Source organism: Triticum urartu, chromosome 6A (assembly GCF_056163025.1).
Source record: "Triticum urartu cultivar PI428250 chromosome 6A, HENAU_Tu73, whole genome shotgun sequence".
Classification (NCBI taxonomy): Eukaryota; Viridiplantae; Streptophyta; class Magnoliopsida; order Poales; family Poaceae; genus Triticum; species Triticum urartu.
In genome coordinates this window covers 405,492,275-405,510,846 of record NC_141878.1, presented here as the reverse complement: position 1 = coordinate 405,510,846, position 18,572 = coordinate 405,492,275, and the positions used below count along the sequence as shown (strand labels likewise).

The 18,572-nt window shown below is 46.1% G+C and overlaps 1 long non-coding RNA gene across 1 annotated transcript; it reads right to left on the bottom strand.

The window, feature by feature from the left end:
• Window positions 1-5,483: 5,483 nt before the first annotated feature.
• Window positions 5,484-13,445, bottom strand: LOC147965420 (uncharacterized). The gene is made up of 2 exons (XR_015607451.1): window positions 13,393-13,445; window positions 5,484-5,691 (listed from the first exon to the last, which is right to left on the bottom strand). It is a non-coding gene; the product is annotated as an uncharacterized LOC147965420 (long non-coding RNA).
• Between the last annotated feature and the right edge of the window lie 5,127 nt (window positions 13,446-18,572).

Sequence of the window (18,572 nt, the reverse complement as noted above, 5' to 3'; positions counted from 1 at the left end):
GCCGGAGAATAACAGCAGGTGTGGGGAGTAGAGGGATGGCTAGGTCAGCGATGGGAGTACGGTGGGGCGGTGAGGCCTGCGCGGTAGCATAGCCGGCCGCGGGGAGGAGGGAGTAGGCAGTCCCGCCGACGCTTGTTTGAGCGGCTGGAGCAGGAAGAGCAGAGATTGAGGAAGCACGACGGCCGTTGGATGGATATCCAACAGTCACTGCTTGTGCGTCAACCTTTTTTTAGGAAAGCCTCAAATCTGTCGAAAACAACATACATCCCATCTACCATTATTTCTAATAATTTACGTCCCATTTGCTAATTCTTAAGTTTTTTGGAGACCATATTCTTTTTGTTAGCATTACAGCCCATATTGTGGCCATGGTTAAAAAATTATACGAAATGTTGGATATTTCGGTCCTGTCCGAACTGTTTTTAGTCCCAAAATTTTGAGTCACATTCAAACTGATTCTAAAAATAAATGTATATCAATATAAAATCCAACAAATTGTCCATGCATAAAAATTAATGCAATTTAAAATCTTGAAATGAAAAAAGAAATTTGAAAGTAATTGCCGGTTTGATGTGTTTTAAAAATGTACATCGCATTTCTCATTACTGATAGGTCATTTTCTCATCCAGACGAATGAAGCTCACCTCATCTTGAAAGTTTTGCAGCCCAACAAGCGTGACAAAGCGACTTACTTGGCAAATCACAAAAAAAACTGGGCTAGCCATTTTCAGAAAGAAAAAAACTACTGGGCCGGTCTGTGGTAAACATAAAAGAGAAGGTTGTCTAGACAGGCCAGAGTGCCCCGCACAGCCCAGTTGACACCCTGCTTCCATCTTAAAATCAAATTAGATAAATGCCACAACAAATATGGCGATTCATAAAAATGCCACTGCAATTTCCAAACTTTGAAAAATGCCACTGCAATTTTTGCAAACTTTGAAAAACGCCACTCCAGACTTCGAAAAATGCCACTGGAAATGGCATTTTTCAAAGTTTGGAAATTGCAGTGGTATTTCTCAGAAACACCAGATTTGGAGTGGCATTTATCAAATTAACCCAAAACAATATTAAATCGGCGAGCTGCTGGGTCCCTGGTGTCAGCTGCTCGTTGTGCAACTCTCTCGTTTATTGACTACGTTGACAATGGCATGGGACCCATATGTCAGAAATCCATTAGGAGGAGCCATTTCTTATTGGATTGAAATAAGGAGGCACTTGCTTGCGTACTGCCATGACCTTGGCGGGTCCCTGCTGTCATCCTCTCCGCATACAATCATCTCCTGATTGTGTACGCGTCAACTTGGTAGGCCCACAAGTCAGCCTCTAAACCCGTGGAGGAAAAATACAACCCATTTAAAAAATAAGAGCCCATTCCATACGTTCAAACGGAAAGTTCAACATTCAGAGCAAAGTAACAGGTCTGATCCTCATATAGAGTACTGAACTTCCACGTTGACAACCATCATAGCCAAGTTAACTATCTACTCCCACTAATACTCTAGTAGCGTACAAGTACTAACTTACTCTTAGCTAACTAGACGATGCTGGCTGCCATCTGCAGTACATGCTAAACACCGGCACCGGCGTCCTCCGCCTCGCCTCGGACTTGCAAGAGGTGCGATAGGGCGCGTTGCTCGTGCGCGTTGGCCCTTTCCATGCCGTCGTGTTCCACCGAAGCTTCAGCTTCTGAGCGGGAAACCCACTTGACAAGCTGGTAGTAAAAATCAGCGTCGCGAACACGTGTGTACCCGATAGCCTCCAGGGCTATTTGCCAGGCACCGGCCTCCACGTAGTCGGCCCAGGTGCGAGTGCTCTGCTCGCGACTCAGAGCGTCGGTGCGCTGCTGCTCCATGTCCCGTTAGTGGCGCAAATCGGTGATACGCTGCTCCTCCGCCAAGTGGTCACACTCCAACAACTCCTGCTCCTCTGCCAGGCGGTCGTGCTCCAACAAGTCCTCGATCTCCGCATTGCCATCTAAAAACCGATGGAATGCCTCCTCCCTCCGTCTGCCTTCCGGTGAAAAACCAAACACTAGTTCCGACGGTGACCGCCTCCGGCCTTGCCTATCGCGGACGGGCGGGGGCATGGCGGACGTGGCGAGAGCGACGATAAGTGGCGAGCGACGTGGTGCCGGTGGGGGCTTATGATGATAGGGCGAGTTCGGTCACGGTGCCATCATAGAAGGCCGGGAAACAATACTTATAGGCGGAAGGTAGTGCAACGGTCATAGGAATTCAATGCATAATTAAGCAGGCATGGCTTAGCGCGCCAGCTTGCCATGGAAAACTAGAGAAACTGAAATTCTGACTGTGTCGTCCCGTCCGTGCTAGGTCGTACGCCGGCATGACGGTGAAACGAGTGCACTCAAATCATCTCCCTCCTTGTCAATAATGATTGCACAGATTTAAAAGGCCCGCAAGAATTAAAGTGCATCTTTTTCGCATTAGTTAGCTGCCTTAACTACGGCCGACTGCATGCAGGCACTCAAAATCGCTCGCAGCCAGTACGCGGAGCAGCATGCAACGAGTCACAGCCGAGGGCATTAGTTGATGAACTTTAGCTGGGAGATAAGGCATTGCGAACGTTTTTGCTGGCAGTTTCTTCAGATTCGCATGGCATTTTCTTCAGAGCAGCTTGTCATTTTCTTCGGAGGTAGGCATTTTTATTCAACAACCCCCTGTTCAAGAATTCATCCGATTAACAAGTTAACTTGCCGATTAATCCCTACTCATAGGGTCACCGAGTAGCTGATAAACTGATAAATCGTCCGATTAATTGATTAAATGGCCGATTAACTTGCTGATTAGCCTATTAATCCCCTACTCGCCAGCCAACCGAGCAGTTACCAGTTGACGATTTCCTCTACAATGCAAAAAGCTGCCACTTCGGATCTTGCGTCGCAACTAAAACAGCCAGGAGCGCATTAGTAGGCTAGTTAGTGATTGATCAGTAACTTGTAAACACTGAGCGAACAGATATAAGGAACTGTTAATGCATCTCAATGATTCACAGATCATATACAAATATGTAGCTCCAAATGCAAAGATCAGCCACAACTAAAACCAACTAGAATGATTCCCATACATAAGATCAACATGTTAATGCATCTCAATGATTCACAGATCATATACAAATATATAGCTCCAAAAGGAAAGATCTAGAAAAAACATATGTTCTTCCTGCTAACATGGATGCTTCTCTTGGCCAACATTCAGTACAGACTGAAAGACAATTTTTTTTGTGAATTCTACAATTCCTCTTGCAAACGTAAGTGGTTTCACCAATAGCTAGAACCATGAGAATGAACCACACATGATGGAGGAACATCCACTTCAATATGATTTGGTCTTCTCTTGATCACACGGTGAGACTATTTTCGGAATACAAACTTTAACTTAGGCAAAATGATGCCCATTGTATAATCAGACTAAAGCAATGTAGCACCTAGTGTTGGCTAATAAATAGTACAGTACTACTTTTCTGCAGTCCATGAAGTGACTATCCAATCTTTCTATGTCTATTTTCAAATGGCACTGCATGTAGTGACTATACTATTCTCTTGTGCACTTCAACCAAAATTGCGGTCACTTTGTGTGTTTGCCAAATAGCAATGGGCAGACATCTGTGTCTGCACAAATATCAAGTAGCTAGTAAACATATACCCCACCTTGTATTTTTGGTTTAAACATGTCTCTTCCGCTTAGCATTTGTCATGTTTTGCACTGGACAATTTGATACAGTCATGTTTTGCCCTGGACAATTTCGTACTGAATTGATTTGCTTGTTCAGAGCAGAAATATAGAGCCTATTCTTCATCAGACCAAGGATATCCATGTTCTTAGTGATGGAAGAGGTGAAATCGATACAACCAAAATTGAGCATCCAATCATTGAATCCTGTCCTACACCTCCAATGTAGGTCCACCCTACCAATAAATTCACATGCAAACCACTACTATTACTATCTAATGACATTACAAAAAGAGTAGCAATATAGTAGCAAACCATTTACCTTCTCAATGAATAGCTCATAGTGCCACCAATTGGATATAAAGGTTTGGAAGAAAACATGCTCCTAATGTTGAACCGGTTGGACTTTTTGTGCAGTTCCACTAAAATTGAGCATCCCTGTTTGCATAGATATTGAAAGTGTGATTAATATAAAAGTGGCACTAGTTGAAGCATAGACTCACAAATATAAGCATTCCAATTTCTTAATGGGAAAAGGTAGCAAGACTGTTTCTAACCACCTGTTTGAAGGAATAAATAAGGCAACAGAGGCTGATGTCAGAAAGGCATATATAGTTCTTTATGAAAGAATGATCGATTCCTGACCTTTCCCCTTCTTTTAAGCATATTTTGTGCAGTTCAACTAAAATAAAATGCCATCACCGCCTTGACAATTCAGTGACAATGTACAAAAGGAAATGACTTAACATTACATTATGATGTCAGGTATGTAGTCAACAGGCATTAGAGACAAACTTACAGACCTCCTCCAATAACATAGTGAACATTAATTTTAACAAAGGCGTGACCAGCTTTACCGGGATAATTTAAGTGAACTCGACACCCTTTGTTCCTTAATATAAGACATTTTCGCGGTTCAGTTTAAGGTACCCAAATGTCTACTAGTATTTAGAAAAACAGGTAGTAGTTTTCTTGAGCACATATCTGGGAAAGCTTTCCACACTTTATTTATGTCCATACGCTAATGAAACACCATTCAAAATTTTGAATACTACATATATACACTAATCCAGTGGCTAGTGCAACAGTAGAGTAGTTATTTTATTACAGGGTACAGTACAATGGTTTTACTGAACAGATTTCGGTAAACTCTGGCACTGGAAGATTTCTGGAAGAATTAACAATACAAAATGTAAAGGTTACACATTTCAACATTGGTATACCACTACAGGAATCAGCTACTTTGCCGTCCGCCACGGCGGACGGCAAAGGCATGAACGGCGGACGGCAAAGGCCTTTGCCGTCAGCCGCGGACGGCAAAAGGCTCCGGCAAAGTAGGCTTCGGTAAATAGCAAAAGGCTCGGCAGACGGCAAAGAAGGCGGACGGCAATAATTGCGCTGTCAGTCCGTTAAGTGGCTAACGGCAGGCCTTTGCCGTCCGCCGCTGACGGCAAACTTTCTAGTGTCTTTGCCGTCCGCCGTGTGATGTCATCTACACGTCACTACATGGCATGTTCTTTGCCGTCTGCCACTGATGGCAAAGTCTTTGCCGTCTGCCACTATAGGCAAACTGGCCAAATGGGTCAGCTCCCAGGAAGCACAGCTGGATGCCACGTGTCTTCTTTGCCGTCCGCGGCAGATGGCAAAGATCTCGTTGCCGTCGGTGGCAGACGGCAAAGAGCCTGCATATTGGCTCTTTTATCTGTTTTTTTATTAAATCCAACAATTTTCATCACAAATATAGATGACATATATAGATATATTTCAAAAGGCCATTACAGAGCAAACATATAAGATATCCAACCATATATATTACATGCATCCAACACATAACTTCATCATAGTTCCATCATACATAACAAGTTCAACATAGAGGCATCCAACCATATATATTACAATAGTTTCATCCAACGATACATGCATAGTTCAACGATACAAAAAGAAACAGAGAAAGGGATAAGGAGCACTCCATCTATGCAAGCTTTCGTCAAGTGAATGAACTCTGCAAAATGAAAAATAAGAAAGTTAGAACAAGAAGAAGAGTAGAACAAGAAGAAGACTAGAACAAGAAGAGTAGAACAAGAAGAAGACTAGAACAAGAAGAGTATGTCATTTATGAGCTAACTTACGTGAAATGGATCATATATGAGCTAACTAAGTTGAAATGGGTCGTTTATGAGCTAGCTAAGGTGAAATGGATCATTTATGAGCTAACTTAGTTGAAATGGGTCGTTTATGAGCTAGCTAAGGTGAAATGGATCATTTTTGAGGTAACTAAGGTGAAATGGATCGTTTTTTAGCTAACTTAGGTGAAATGGGTCATTTATGAGCTAACTTAGTTGAAATGGATCGTTTTTGAGCTAACTTAGGTGAAATGGATCATTTATGAGCTAATTTAGTTGAAATGGATCTTTTTGAGCTAACTTAGGTGAAATGGATCATTTAAGAGCTAATTTAGGTGAAATGGATCGTTTTTTAGGTAACCTAGGTGAAATGGATCATTTATGAGCTAAATTAGTTGAAATGGATCGTTTATGAGATAACCTAGGTAAGATTGGTCATTTTGGAGTTAACCTAGGTGAAATGGGTCATTTTAAAGCTAACGTAGGTAAAATGGATCATTTAGGAGCTAATCTAGGTAAAATGGGTCATTTTTGAGCTAACTTGGATGAACTGGATCATTTATAAGCTAACCTAGGTAAAATGGGTCATTTTAGAGCTAACTTAGGTAAAATGGATCGTCTATAAGCTAACTAAGCTAATTATGCAATTTTTGACATAAGTAAGCTAAGTACAGATCGTTTTAGAGCTAACTTAGGTAAAATGGATGGTTTTGGAGGTCAGTAAGCTTATTAAGTCATTTTGGAGGTGAAGAAGCTAAGTCTAGGTCATTATGGTAAGCATTGGAGGAAATAAAGCTAAGTCTAGGTCTTTATGCATGTGTTAAGCAAAACACTAGATAAACTTACCAAGATGTAGGAGGTGTAGGAGCGGGGTGGCTCGTGTCGGTAGCTGGAGAAGGATCGTGCGATGCTTGTCTGGAGTTACGCTGCACCAAAGATCATTTCCAATGTCTTGTTAGCATGATGACACTCAAATGTTAAGACTAGCAAGTAATGTCCATTCAATAAAACTCGCCGTGGTCCCAGGAGCAATCACTGGCATTGGCGGAGCGGTCTGACCTGTCTTCTCGCACACAGACTGCACATTTGGTTTTGACGACTCAGTCATACTAGTTAGTAATGAGACAAACACTACATGAATTTTTTGGCTAATCTGCAGAAGAAACTTACCACAAGGAGCTCGTACATGGCCCTTGCCTGCATGTCATTCCGTGCCCTCTCCTCCTCCATCATCTTTGTCGTCCTCTCCTCCAACTCCCGCTGCCTCTCCGCCGCCTCCGCCAGAAGTTTCTCTGTTCTATCTCTCTCACTCTGTATAGCAGCCTGCGACACCACTCACATGACCATTTGTAATCATTGACGGAAGCGCACAGAATGTAATGGAGAAAGATAACTGAGTACGTATCACTAACCTTGATGGCGAGTTGCACTGGCCGTTCACGAGGCCTTATCTCAGGAGCGGAGCTCGACTGGCGCGCCTTGATCTCCGGGAGAGTGCTAGGACAACGGATAAGTCCATCTCCAATGGCTATGGAGCCATGGGACCTCCCGCCACCAGATATCATCAACAGCTCTGGATCAATGGGACCCTGGCTCGGGTTAACTTCCTCCCCTTTCCTCGCCTTCCCCTCATCTCTATATCTCACGAGCTTGTTGTGGGAGGAGATGTTGGTGAAGTTGTTTGCATCATCGAGGTCAGACTGAGAGAAAGCCTTGACTTTCTTGAAAGAGGCAGTGTGGGCCATGGCATACAGGTCGTACACCTCTGGCACCTTATCCGCCTTATTGTAGCGTGCCTGAAAGAGAGAAACAATGAAAATTAGTAATTAAAGGGCTCAAGCTAGCATGATGAATGAATTGCATGAATCATGAAGCAAACCACATACCCAGTTGCGCCCGAACTGATATAAGTTGGAGCTGCCTTGATGGTGTGGCACACCTTCCATTTGGGCACATTTGACCTTGGCCTCGTTGTGGAGGGCTAGCCATTGTTGAGAGCACCACTCATCGACCAACACCTCCCAACAATCCATCCGATCCGCACACCATCTCGGAGGCGCCTAAGTTAGCAAATAGAAACTTGAGCGCTACGGCTAAGAATTACTAAATGAAGGAACTTAAGTAGAGAAGGCCTTAAGAATTACCTTCATGTACTGCTCCTTACTCAGGAACTTATCGCGGCACGCCGGCTTGGTCTTCTTGATACCACGCAAGGCGTAGTAGTCTCGAATAGCCTGCACCCGAGCCTCGTGCCGTAAGTTCTGGAGTAGGCCCTTGCAGATGTTCTCGATAACATGTGCCGCGTCCTCCTCGTATCCCTCCTCACACCTGTAGAATGTCTGCAATCAAATGAGACAATATTGATTAGTACAATTAATAACTAGCTAGTTGAAGATTTTTAAATGTGTAAAGGAGAAATTACCCAAAACTTTCTGATCACCATGTCTGCCCTCGTGTCGCACACGACACCGTCGATAATCTCATCCGGCGGGGCCGGGGCAGCCACGTAGTGCTCCCAGCTCAATCCAAGCTCTGGAAGCCGACCCTCACCAGGCAACGTGACAAACCCCGGGAAGTTTTGCCGGCAAAGAACTCCAAGGACGGAGTTGGGCCGGCGGACACTATGATGGTGGTCCCAACCCCTGCAGCATGACAAGGCCAACGCATTAGTTATTTGAAAAAACGTGAATGCACAAGGTACAAAAATATTAAATGCAATTACGTACCTCTCCCCATCAGGGAAAATCAACCACCTCTGCTCGCGGGTCACCGGCACGGACGGGAGCCGTGTAGCACCACGCTGGTAGACGGTGCCCCCCTCCTCCTCAAGATCAGTCGGATCCCCACCATCATCAGCATGGCCACTCGGCTCCTCGGGCTGATCCGGCCAGGTACCCCATCTGGACGTGTGCTCCTCCGGGGTCACGTGGGCCGAACTCTCGTGGGACGAAGGCCAGTCGACCCGAGGCTCGTGGGCCCAAGACCCGTGGACCGGAGGCTCGTGGACCGGAGTCCGTGTAGCCTCCTCCTCGGACGAGTCCACCCTAGCAGTCACGTGCTCGGGTGAAATAGCCGGGGGTGGCGGTGAGGAAGGCGCCGTAGACCTACCTCCTCTCCCACGACCACGTGCCCCACCTCCTCTCTTCCTACCTCGAGCTCGTCCCCTGCTGGGCACCGCGGTCGACGAAGAAGGGCCCGGCGGTGTGGCCATACTGTCCAGCAACGCTCGGCGGAGAGGTGCGTCTGGAATGGAAGACCTCAGACCACGCCCCCGACCAGCGCCCACCATCTTTCAACACCTGCCATGACAAACAGTAAATGAAATTAGTACAACATAAAAAAAGACCGACATGAATAATAATATGTGTATCACTTAAGTGTATCATCATCAAGTACAACATAAAAAAATGTAATACCTGACACTACTAATAATCTCGATCAGTATCATCAATAAATGCATAATCATCATCATCACTATAATCAATGACGGGCTCATAGGGTTCATTGGCATCAACATGTGCAAGGCCACATTGACGTAATCGGTCAAGCATTGACAGGTCATCCGCAGCAGTAACCTCTTCTTGTTCCGGCTCTTCTTGTTCCTCCTCTGGGGTGATGTCGGATTCATTGTCGCTGTCTACTTCAATGTTTTGGGGTGAAGTATAGCGGTTCTTGAAACGCTTTTTGGAAAGACGTGTCTCTTGGAAGAATTCTCCTTCATATGTGTCTGGGTTAATGTGAGGTTCATAATCCTCTTCCTTTGGGGGAGAAAGTCTAGCACGTGGCGGCACTTCACAAACGACATCCCAACCTTTCAGATTTGGATTAGTTTGGCAGGCCCACGGTAGATAGAATACTTGGGTCGCCTGTTGAGCCATAATATAGACATCAGGAACATCTAAATGAGTGCTTTGGTTGATTTCAACTAGCCCTACATGTTCATGAGTCCTTCTAGTCTCCTTCGGCTGAAACCAATAACATTTGAAGACTACGACATTCGGTGGATTTTCACCATAGAACAGAAGTTCATAAATTGCTTCAACTCTCCCATAATACTCGGTACCTCCTTCGCCGATAGCAGATACACAACAATTTGTTGACTTTCGGTCGGCCATAGATAGCTCTTTGCCATAGGTACGAAAGCGATACCCGTTGATGTCGTACTTGTCAAATGAACGGACCTTATAGTCAAAACCATTAGCGACTTGTCTCAATTCGGCGTCCATAGACTCTGAATTAGCCTACAAGTTTAATATGAAAGGATTGTTGCATTATGCACAAATTAGCGAATGATATGAAATTGTCTAATAGAAATTACCGTTTGTTTGAACCAAGAGATGAAACCGGGATAGCCACCTCCTTGCTTTGCGAGAAGCTCATACTCTTCGACGGAATCCTTTTGGATCTCCACTCCATACGAGAATATGGTGACGTATCGATTGTATGACATGTCCAGGAATAAGAGTAGTTCAAAGGAAACAGAAGTTGCGAAACAATGTACCGAGAACTTACTCGATGTACGGCCGCACTTCTATCAGGTTGTTGAAGATATACAACGAAATGGTCCGCCATTCTTCGTTATCCAAAGATACTGGATGTGAAACACTAGCTGGTGCGAGATTCCCTTTGAATAGGCTGAGGTTGGATCCACCCTTTTTAGGCTCGTCAGCATTGTACCGAGGCTTCGGATTATGCAAATGACGATTTTTGGCTTCGTAGTGCGCTGTTACGAAGTTTGCCGCCTCCTCTGTGATGAATGCCTCAGCCATCGATGCTTCAATTCTACGTTTATTTTTACATTTTTCTCGAAGCGTCTTCTGCATCCTCTCAGTTGGGTAGCACCAAGAATTTTGCACGGGCCCCCCCAATCTTGCCTCGGTCGGGAGATGCAAAATCAAATGCTGCATTGGATTAAAGAAGCCCGGTGGAAAGATCTTCTCTAACTTGCAGATCAACTCCGGCGCCAACTCTTCCATTTCTTCTAGCACGCCAGGCGATAGTTCTTTCGCACAAAGAACACGGAAGAAATAGCTGAGTTCTGCCAGTACTAGCCATTCAACCTCAGGGATGAAGCCACGCAACATCACCGGCATTACCCGCTCAATCCATATGTGCGAATCATGACTCTTGAGACCAAATATCTTCAGTTTATCAAGATTTGCACCCACAAGAGAATTTCCCTCATAGCTGGCCTTCCAAGATTGAACCATGCCTTTGGCTTCGTCCAGTTCTGCTTTCCTTTCAGTTCTTTCATGTTTTGTAACGGCCTATCACATAGCGCCTCCAGATCGACTCTAGCCTTAGTATTATCCTTTGACTTCCCATCTATGCCGAACAATGTACCAAAAAGTGCCTCGGCGATATTCTTCTCAGTGTGCATCACGTCGATGTTGTGTGGGCAAAGGAGGTCTTTGAAGTAAGGCAGATCCCATAAGCATGTTTTGTGAGTCCACGCATGCTTAGTATTATACCCCTTGAAGTACCCTGGACGTTGTGGATCTGGCTCGAGAGCGTTTAACTGATCCAGGGTCTGTTGGCCTGTCAATGCAGGTGGTGCAGAGTTTTTGACAACTCTACCCCTGATGAAGTTCTTCTTGTCTTTCCTAAACTTATGGCGAGGATCCAGGAACTGTCTATGCATGTCGAAGCAAGAAAACTTGCGACCGGCCTGAAGCCAACGAAACTGAAGAGCTCCCTTGCATGTGGGGCACGGGAACCTTCCATGCACACACCAGCCAACGAATAGCGCATACGCCGACAAGTCATGCGTCGAGTACATGTACCAGACACGCATTATGAAGTTCCGTTTGCTAAAGGCGTCGTATGTCTTGAACCCATTATCCCATGCTTCTTGCAATTCGTCCTTAAGCGGCTGCATGTACACATTCATATTTTTGCCCGGATAGTTGGGTCCTGGAATTATCAACGTCAGGAAAATGTTTTTTCTTTGCATAATCTGTCCGAGGGGGGAGATTGAGTGGAAAGACAAATACGGGCCAACAACTGTATTGGGCTGCCGTCATACCAAACACACTGAACCCATCCGTGCTGATGCCGACTCGAGGATGCCTCGGATCTGCCGCTTTGTCAGCATGTAATTCATCAAACTTTTTCCACGCAACACCATCCGATGTGTGTACCATCATCAGATTCCCATCTGCATCTAGTTCGGTTCTTTTGCCAGTTTTGTGCCATGTCATCTGTCTGGCCGTCTCTTCGACCATGAAAAGACGTTGAAGTCTTGGTACGATTGGCATATACCGAAGAACAGTAACGGGGATTTTGGTCTGTGTCTTCTCATCCATACCGTTGTCTACCACAATATACCTGGAAGACTTGCAAATGGGACAATAGTTCAAGTCCGCATAGTCAAGCCTAAATAAGGCACATCCTTTCTCACAGGCATGTATCTTCTCATAGGGCATCTTCAGTGCACGGAGGATTTTGTCCGACTGGTACAGGTTTGCAGGCATTACATGGCCTTTGGGTAGAAAGCGTCCAAATACTTTCATAATTGCGTCATAGCATTCTCTGCCCAAGTTGAACTGAGCCTTCAGAGCCATTACTTGTGAGATGGCATCCAACTGACAAAGCTCAGTTTGCTCGTGGAGCGGACGTTTCGAAGACTCCAACATTTCATTGAAGGCCTTTGCAGATTCCTCCATCTCCTCGTCCGAATCCCGAGCATCATCATAGCCTTGCACCATGTTTTCCATCCCGGTACCATGCTCGTCGGTGCGACGACGATCCACCTCAGCTCGGTCACGTTGGGCAGACTCACCATGAAATGTCCACACCGTATAATCGGGCGTAAAACCACTCTTCTGCAGGTGTTTGCCCATTTCAGCCTCTGTCTTCTTTTCCCAATTGCCGCACCGGAAACAGGGGCACCAGGTTTTCTTTTGGCCATTTGCAAATGCGGCTTGCACAAACCCCTTAGTTTTTGTGAACCATTCAGCGCTCCATTTGTTCTGACTAGTGTGACCGGTATACATCCAAGCACGGTCACTCATCTTGACTTTCAGAGCTACTGGACACACAACAATTATATATGTAATTCACCATGTATATATTCATCAGTTGATCTACTTTGTCAATTTTATTACGTCCATGCAACCTACACTCTAATAGGTAATGATAGGTCCTAATCCCACCCGTGTATGTGTAGATTGGGTTTATTTTCCCATGCTATGCTTCGGATCCGACGCAAAATTTCGGCAGCACCTCCCCGCTGTTCTCCTGATACACGTCTCTGCAATAAACAGAGAGGATGTGTACCCGGAGAACAACAGGGGAGGCACTGACAAAATATATGCGTCGGATCCGGAGCAAAGCATATGGGAAAACGAACCCAATCTACACATACTCGGGCTGTCCATGGATAGTGTTGGACAATTCGAAAGAATCAAGGTTATATATATGCAAATGCATGCATATTTATAACTATGATGCTTTCGAACGGGAGACACATATTGGTTACGCATACTGATGATTCAAGACACATACATAGCTAGCTATCAAGTTTCATCGGAATAGATCAAATAATTAATGGGGGAGGAGGACTTGTCATTTGTGCTCACCCACGAACGAAGGGGCAGAGCTCGTCAAACGCACGGCGAGGTCGTCGAACACCAAAACTCGCAGCGATGAAACAACTGCACATTTAAAACTACACGATCAACACAATTATATATGATGTTTTTCATAACAAAATCGAAAAATATATGACCTAACTAATAATTCACAAATATATGACCCCGTCGGCCTCTGGAAGGCAAAAGAACACCTTTACGGGAGGTGTCGGTGGTCGGGGTGTCCTGTCGGTGTCGGGGTGCCGTGTCGGGGTCGGGGTGCTGTTTCGGGGTCGGGGGGTCGGGGTGTCGTGTCGATGTCGAGGTAGTGCCGTGTCGGTGTCGGGGTGTTGTTTCGGGGTCGGGGTGTGGTGTCGGGGTCAGGGTGTCGGGTCAGGCTCGGGGTCGGGGTGTCGGGTCAGGCTCGGGGGGTCGGGGTGTCGGGGTCGGGGTGTCGGGTCAGGCTTGGGGTGTCGGGGTCAGGGTCGGGGTGTCGGGGTCGGGGTCGGGGTCGGGGTCGGGGTGTCGGGGTCGGGGTCTCGGGGTCGGGGTCGGGGTCTCGGGGTCGGGGTGTCGTGTCGGGGTGCCGGGTCGGGGTCTGGGTACCGTGTCGGGTCGGGGTCGGGGTGTCGGGGTCCGGGTCGGGGTGTCGGGTCAGGCTTGGGGGGTCGGGGTGTCGGGGTCTTCTTCTTCCTCCTCCTTTCCTTTTTCCTCTTCTTCTTCTCCTCCTCTCCTCTTTTTTCTTCTTCTTCTTCCTCCTTTCCTTTTTCCTCTTCTTCTTCTCCTCCTCTCCTCTTTTTTCTTCTTCTTCTTCCTCCTTTCCTTTTTCCTCTTCTTCTTCTCCTCCTCTCCTCTTTTTTCTTCTTCTTATTCCTCTTCTTCTTTTTTCTTCTCCTCCTCCTCTTCTTCTTCTTCTCCTGATCTCCTCTTTTTCTCTTTTTCTTCTTTCCTAAAACTAAACTAAACCTAGAACTAAAACTAAAAAAACAGAAAAAGAAAAAAACTAAATCTAAACCTAAAACTAAACTAAAACTAAACCTATAAACCTAAAACTAATCCTAAAACTAAAACTAAATCTAAACTAAACATAAACCTAAAACTAAAAAAACAGAAAAAAGGAAAAAGAAAAAAAAGGAAGAAGAAGGCCTCACCTGCAGGGTGGAGGAGGGGGGCGGTGCGGCCTGGGGCGACGGAGGAGCGGGGCGGGGCGGCCTGGGGCGGCGGCGGGGGGCGCTGGGGCGGGGGGGGGGGCGCCGGGGCGGCGGCGGGGGGCGCTGGGGTGGCGGCGGGGCGGGGGGGGGGCGCCGGGGCGGCGGCGGGGCGTGGTGCGACGGGGCGGTGGAGGTGGGAGAGAGAGAGGAGGGTGTGGGGCGCGGCCCCGTTAACGTTACGTGGGGCCTCCCTCTTTGCCGTCCGCCAACCTTTGCCGTCCGCCTCCTTGCTCTTTGCCGTCTGCTAGCGGACGGCAAAGAGGGGGGCTCGTCAGGTTTTTTTTTGCAGCTCGTCAGTGGGGCCCCTCCCTCTTTGCCGTCCGCTAGCCGACAGCAAAGAATCTTTGCCGTCCGCTAGCAGACGGCAAAGAACTGGCTGATGGCAAACTTTGTCTTTGCCATCAGCCAGTTCTTTGCCGTCTGCGTTTTGGAAGCTGATGGCAAAGAGCTTCTTTGCCGTCCGCTAGCGGACGGCAAAGAACTGGCAGATGGCAAACTAGCTGATACCAGTAGTGTACTAGCTGTGCATGAGCATTAAACCAAATACAAAAGTCTGAAGGTAACTAGCATTATTAACTAATGTAGTATAAAAAAATTTGCAAACCATGTACCTCCAAGGTAAATATCATTTCAAACTCGGGGGGGGGGGCTTAAAAATTGCTATCCCAATCTTGATAATCGATCAAACATAAAAACTTGATCGAACGAATCAAGAGAACAACCGGAGGAGGAGGTGCCGACTCTTGACCTTTCCTCTTGTCTTCATAATTTTTTGTGCAGTTTAACCAAAATAAAATGACAACAGCACCTTGGCATTTTGGTGACACTGTACAAAAAATTAACTTATCTCATGAAAGTGAGGTATATAATCTATAAGCATTAACAGTGCAAAAATATGAAGGTAGTAACAAGTTTCATTGTTGGTATACTGGCTGTGCAACGGCATTAGAATGCCTTACCTTAAAAATCATTAATACATCCACAATCAATAGCTAACCCTGAAATAATTCAGTGACATTAAATGGCATTGCTTAAATTTATCAGTGGCATTAGACTGAGTGCGGCATTAGTTAAATGTGGCATCACTTTAGCAGTAGCATTGCTTGACTTGACTGCTGGCGTATACTAACAGCAAATAAGTTTTCGAGTCTCTGGCCACTTAATGTTTCAAAAACAAATTCAACTTCTGCGGAGACTTTGTCATTTATGCTTAGACACTTGCGGTGATCAGCACACAGTCATTGTTGCGCTAGAGAACGCCAAACCTCATTACCTTGAGCACACTTGCCTACAGAATAAAGAACCTGGCCAATTTAATCTCAGATGTGCTGCCTCGGTAGTCGATCAAATCAATTGTTGTAAGATGGAGATCAAGGCATTCGATGAGATTGTTATAGTGCAGCACATTTTTCACTTTCGGGTATTCTTTTTATCTGCAAAAGAAGAGAACATATTAGAGCAACTGGCTGTATAAGATTGCCGTGTCATCAAGAGGTACCAATATCATTCGCTCATATGATAGGGTTGACTGGCTAGTGATATTTTTTCACTGTCTCTCTCTTTCTCTTTCCTCTCATTTACCTAGGAGTACGTGAAGAGCTTGGGCATTTGTTGCCTTCCACTATGTGGCCGATGCCATAATACGCATTGATGTCAAATCAAAAGATTTTGGCACCGCTCTCGCGATGTGAGAGAGTTGGCACCGCTGTGCACACAGACCCACATGAATAAACAAATGAATCAAACCAACTAGACCAGCCTCTCACTCTCCCAAACAAGTGTTTTTTTATTGCCTTGGTACTCTCTCTCTCCCACGCAAGTGTTTTTTCATTGTGTGAGTTAATTTGGCACCGGAGCAAAGTAGGTGATCCAGATTGGGGCACCAGGTGAGCAATGGAGGGGCATCGATGCCAAATGCATCACAAGTGGATTTGGCACGTGTTTTGGCCTACATAGTGGAGGGCCTTTATAGCCCAATTTTGTACTACCTCTTATTTAGCATGAAATTTTGACCATATATTTATGAAAGAAAATGCCAATGCATGTCACTAAAAATTACACCATTTGAAATTATGTTCAAATACGAATCCAACGATATAGTTCTTAGTGACATGCATTAACATTTTGTTAGTTAAATCTATGGTCAAATTTTGATACTATGAAATAGGAAGACTAAACCAGGATGGAGGTAGTACTTGCTCTTAGGGTAACCATAGAGTTACTGGAGTAGTCTAAGTTACTTTCCACTATGACTAGCCTAGGCTACTATAGTAGTACAACAAAAAAACAATGCAGGTGATCATGTGAGAAAAAATACTGAAAACATTTCTTTCGGTGCAGTGCCTAGATGCAGTTTTGAACACTACACTTGTCATCATAATTTGGGAAAATTACGAAAAATTTGAGCTACGTTGTGATTACCATTTACTAATAGGAAAGAAGTTTCACCTCGATGAGTAGCTTCTCCGTGCACGGAAAGCATGTAAGGAATCCAACAACTTGATCCAGATTGGGGCCGGTAGATTTTACTGCCAAGATCTTCACTATGCGCATAGACTGGGTCAAGCTTGTGGGAATCATTTTCTGCAAGACGGTCGTAAATACATCAAGAAGAAATTTAAAAATGTGAATTTCAAGAAGATGGAGAAGAAGATGAGTGTTGTACCTGAACGATATGGGATCCAATAAGGAGTTCGGAGAAGTTGGCACATGAGTGCACCAACGCTGTCAATTTCGGTGCGTCATTGACCCTGATTTTTTTGGACCTTCTAGATCCGATACAAGCAATCTCTCAAGGAAAGGCGCATTCTCAATGACCATAACGTGGAACAGCTGGAGTGATCTCTTTCCAATTGATGTCTTGTTACGGGGCCAGCAAGACACATAAGTCCATCGGAGATTCGTCAAGGCGATGTGGAGGCTAATGAACCCGTGCATCTGCTCAAGACGAAGGTACTCGAGCGTAGTACAGCTACGGAGCAGGTGCTCCATAGCCTTCTTCAAGAGGACAACATCAAAGAGGTCGAGCTGCTTGAGTTGAGGGAGAAGAAGGGCGGGTGCGACATTAAGCTGGGGAAGATAGCAGGAGCTGAAGCTGGCGCGGCGCAGCGTTGGCGCGAGGCGGAGCACGGACGGCGGCAGAGATCGACATCGTCCATCTTCAAAGCTGAGCTCCTCAAGCTAATCTAGGGAAGGGGATAAGAACCACTCGTCGAAATTGGGTTGGACCTTGCAGTTGTTACTGAACATGCGGATGTCAAGGCGTCTGGCTGGCCCAGGGTGCGATGAAAGGATCTTGGAGACTGCGGCCATGTGTTTGCAATCCCCGTCGCAGAGGCAGCTGTCGACGGTGAGGTTGAGGGGGACACGGCGCCAGAGGGGGCACCATCCGCATGACAGATTTGGTGGGGAGGAGGCCGATGATGATGAGCAGCATGTCGTCGAGGAGGCTGCTGATGAAGTCCAGGCTCGCCGGATGCGGTTTTGGCTCGAGCCGCCTCCGCTTGTTGGCTGCCTCGCCGTCCATCTCAACCGGCGGCGACGCCAGTGTACACGTGTGCTGGTGTGTGTTGTGTGCTGGGTGTGTGCGAGTGCGTCCTTCTGTGCATGCCATCGCGCAGTGGTGAATTGTGCCTGAGTGCGTCCTCCACGCGGAAGAAGTGTGTCGTCAAAGCGCCCTCAATTTACTAGTGTGCGGGGTGCTACCCCGAGTGGTTTCAACTTTGTTTACTTCACTGCATGTCAGATGGGCCTCTAGTTTACTTATTTTCACCCACTGCCACATGGGCCAGCACACGAAGATACAGAACACGAGCTAACAAAGCAGCATCTGGATTGGTTGACCGGTCAACTAAACAATATACGGAGCTATACTCTGACACAGTGAGCGTATAATCCGTTGGTATAGAGTGTTCGTGTGAGAGGGGAGGCCCGTGAGAGATAGCAGAGAGAGAGAGAGAGAAAGAGCTACTCCTTCCG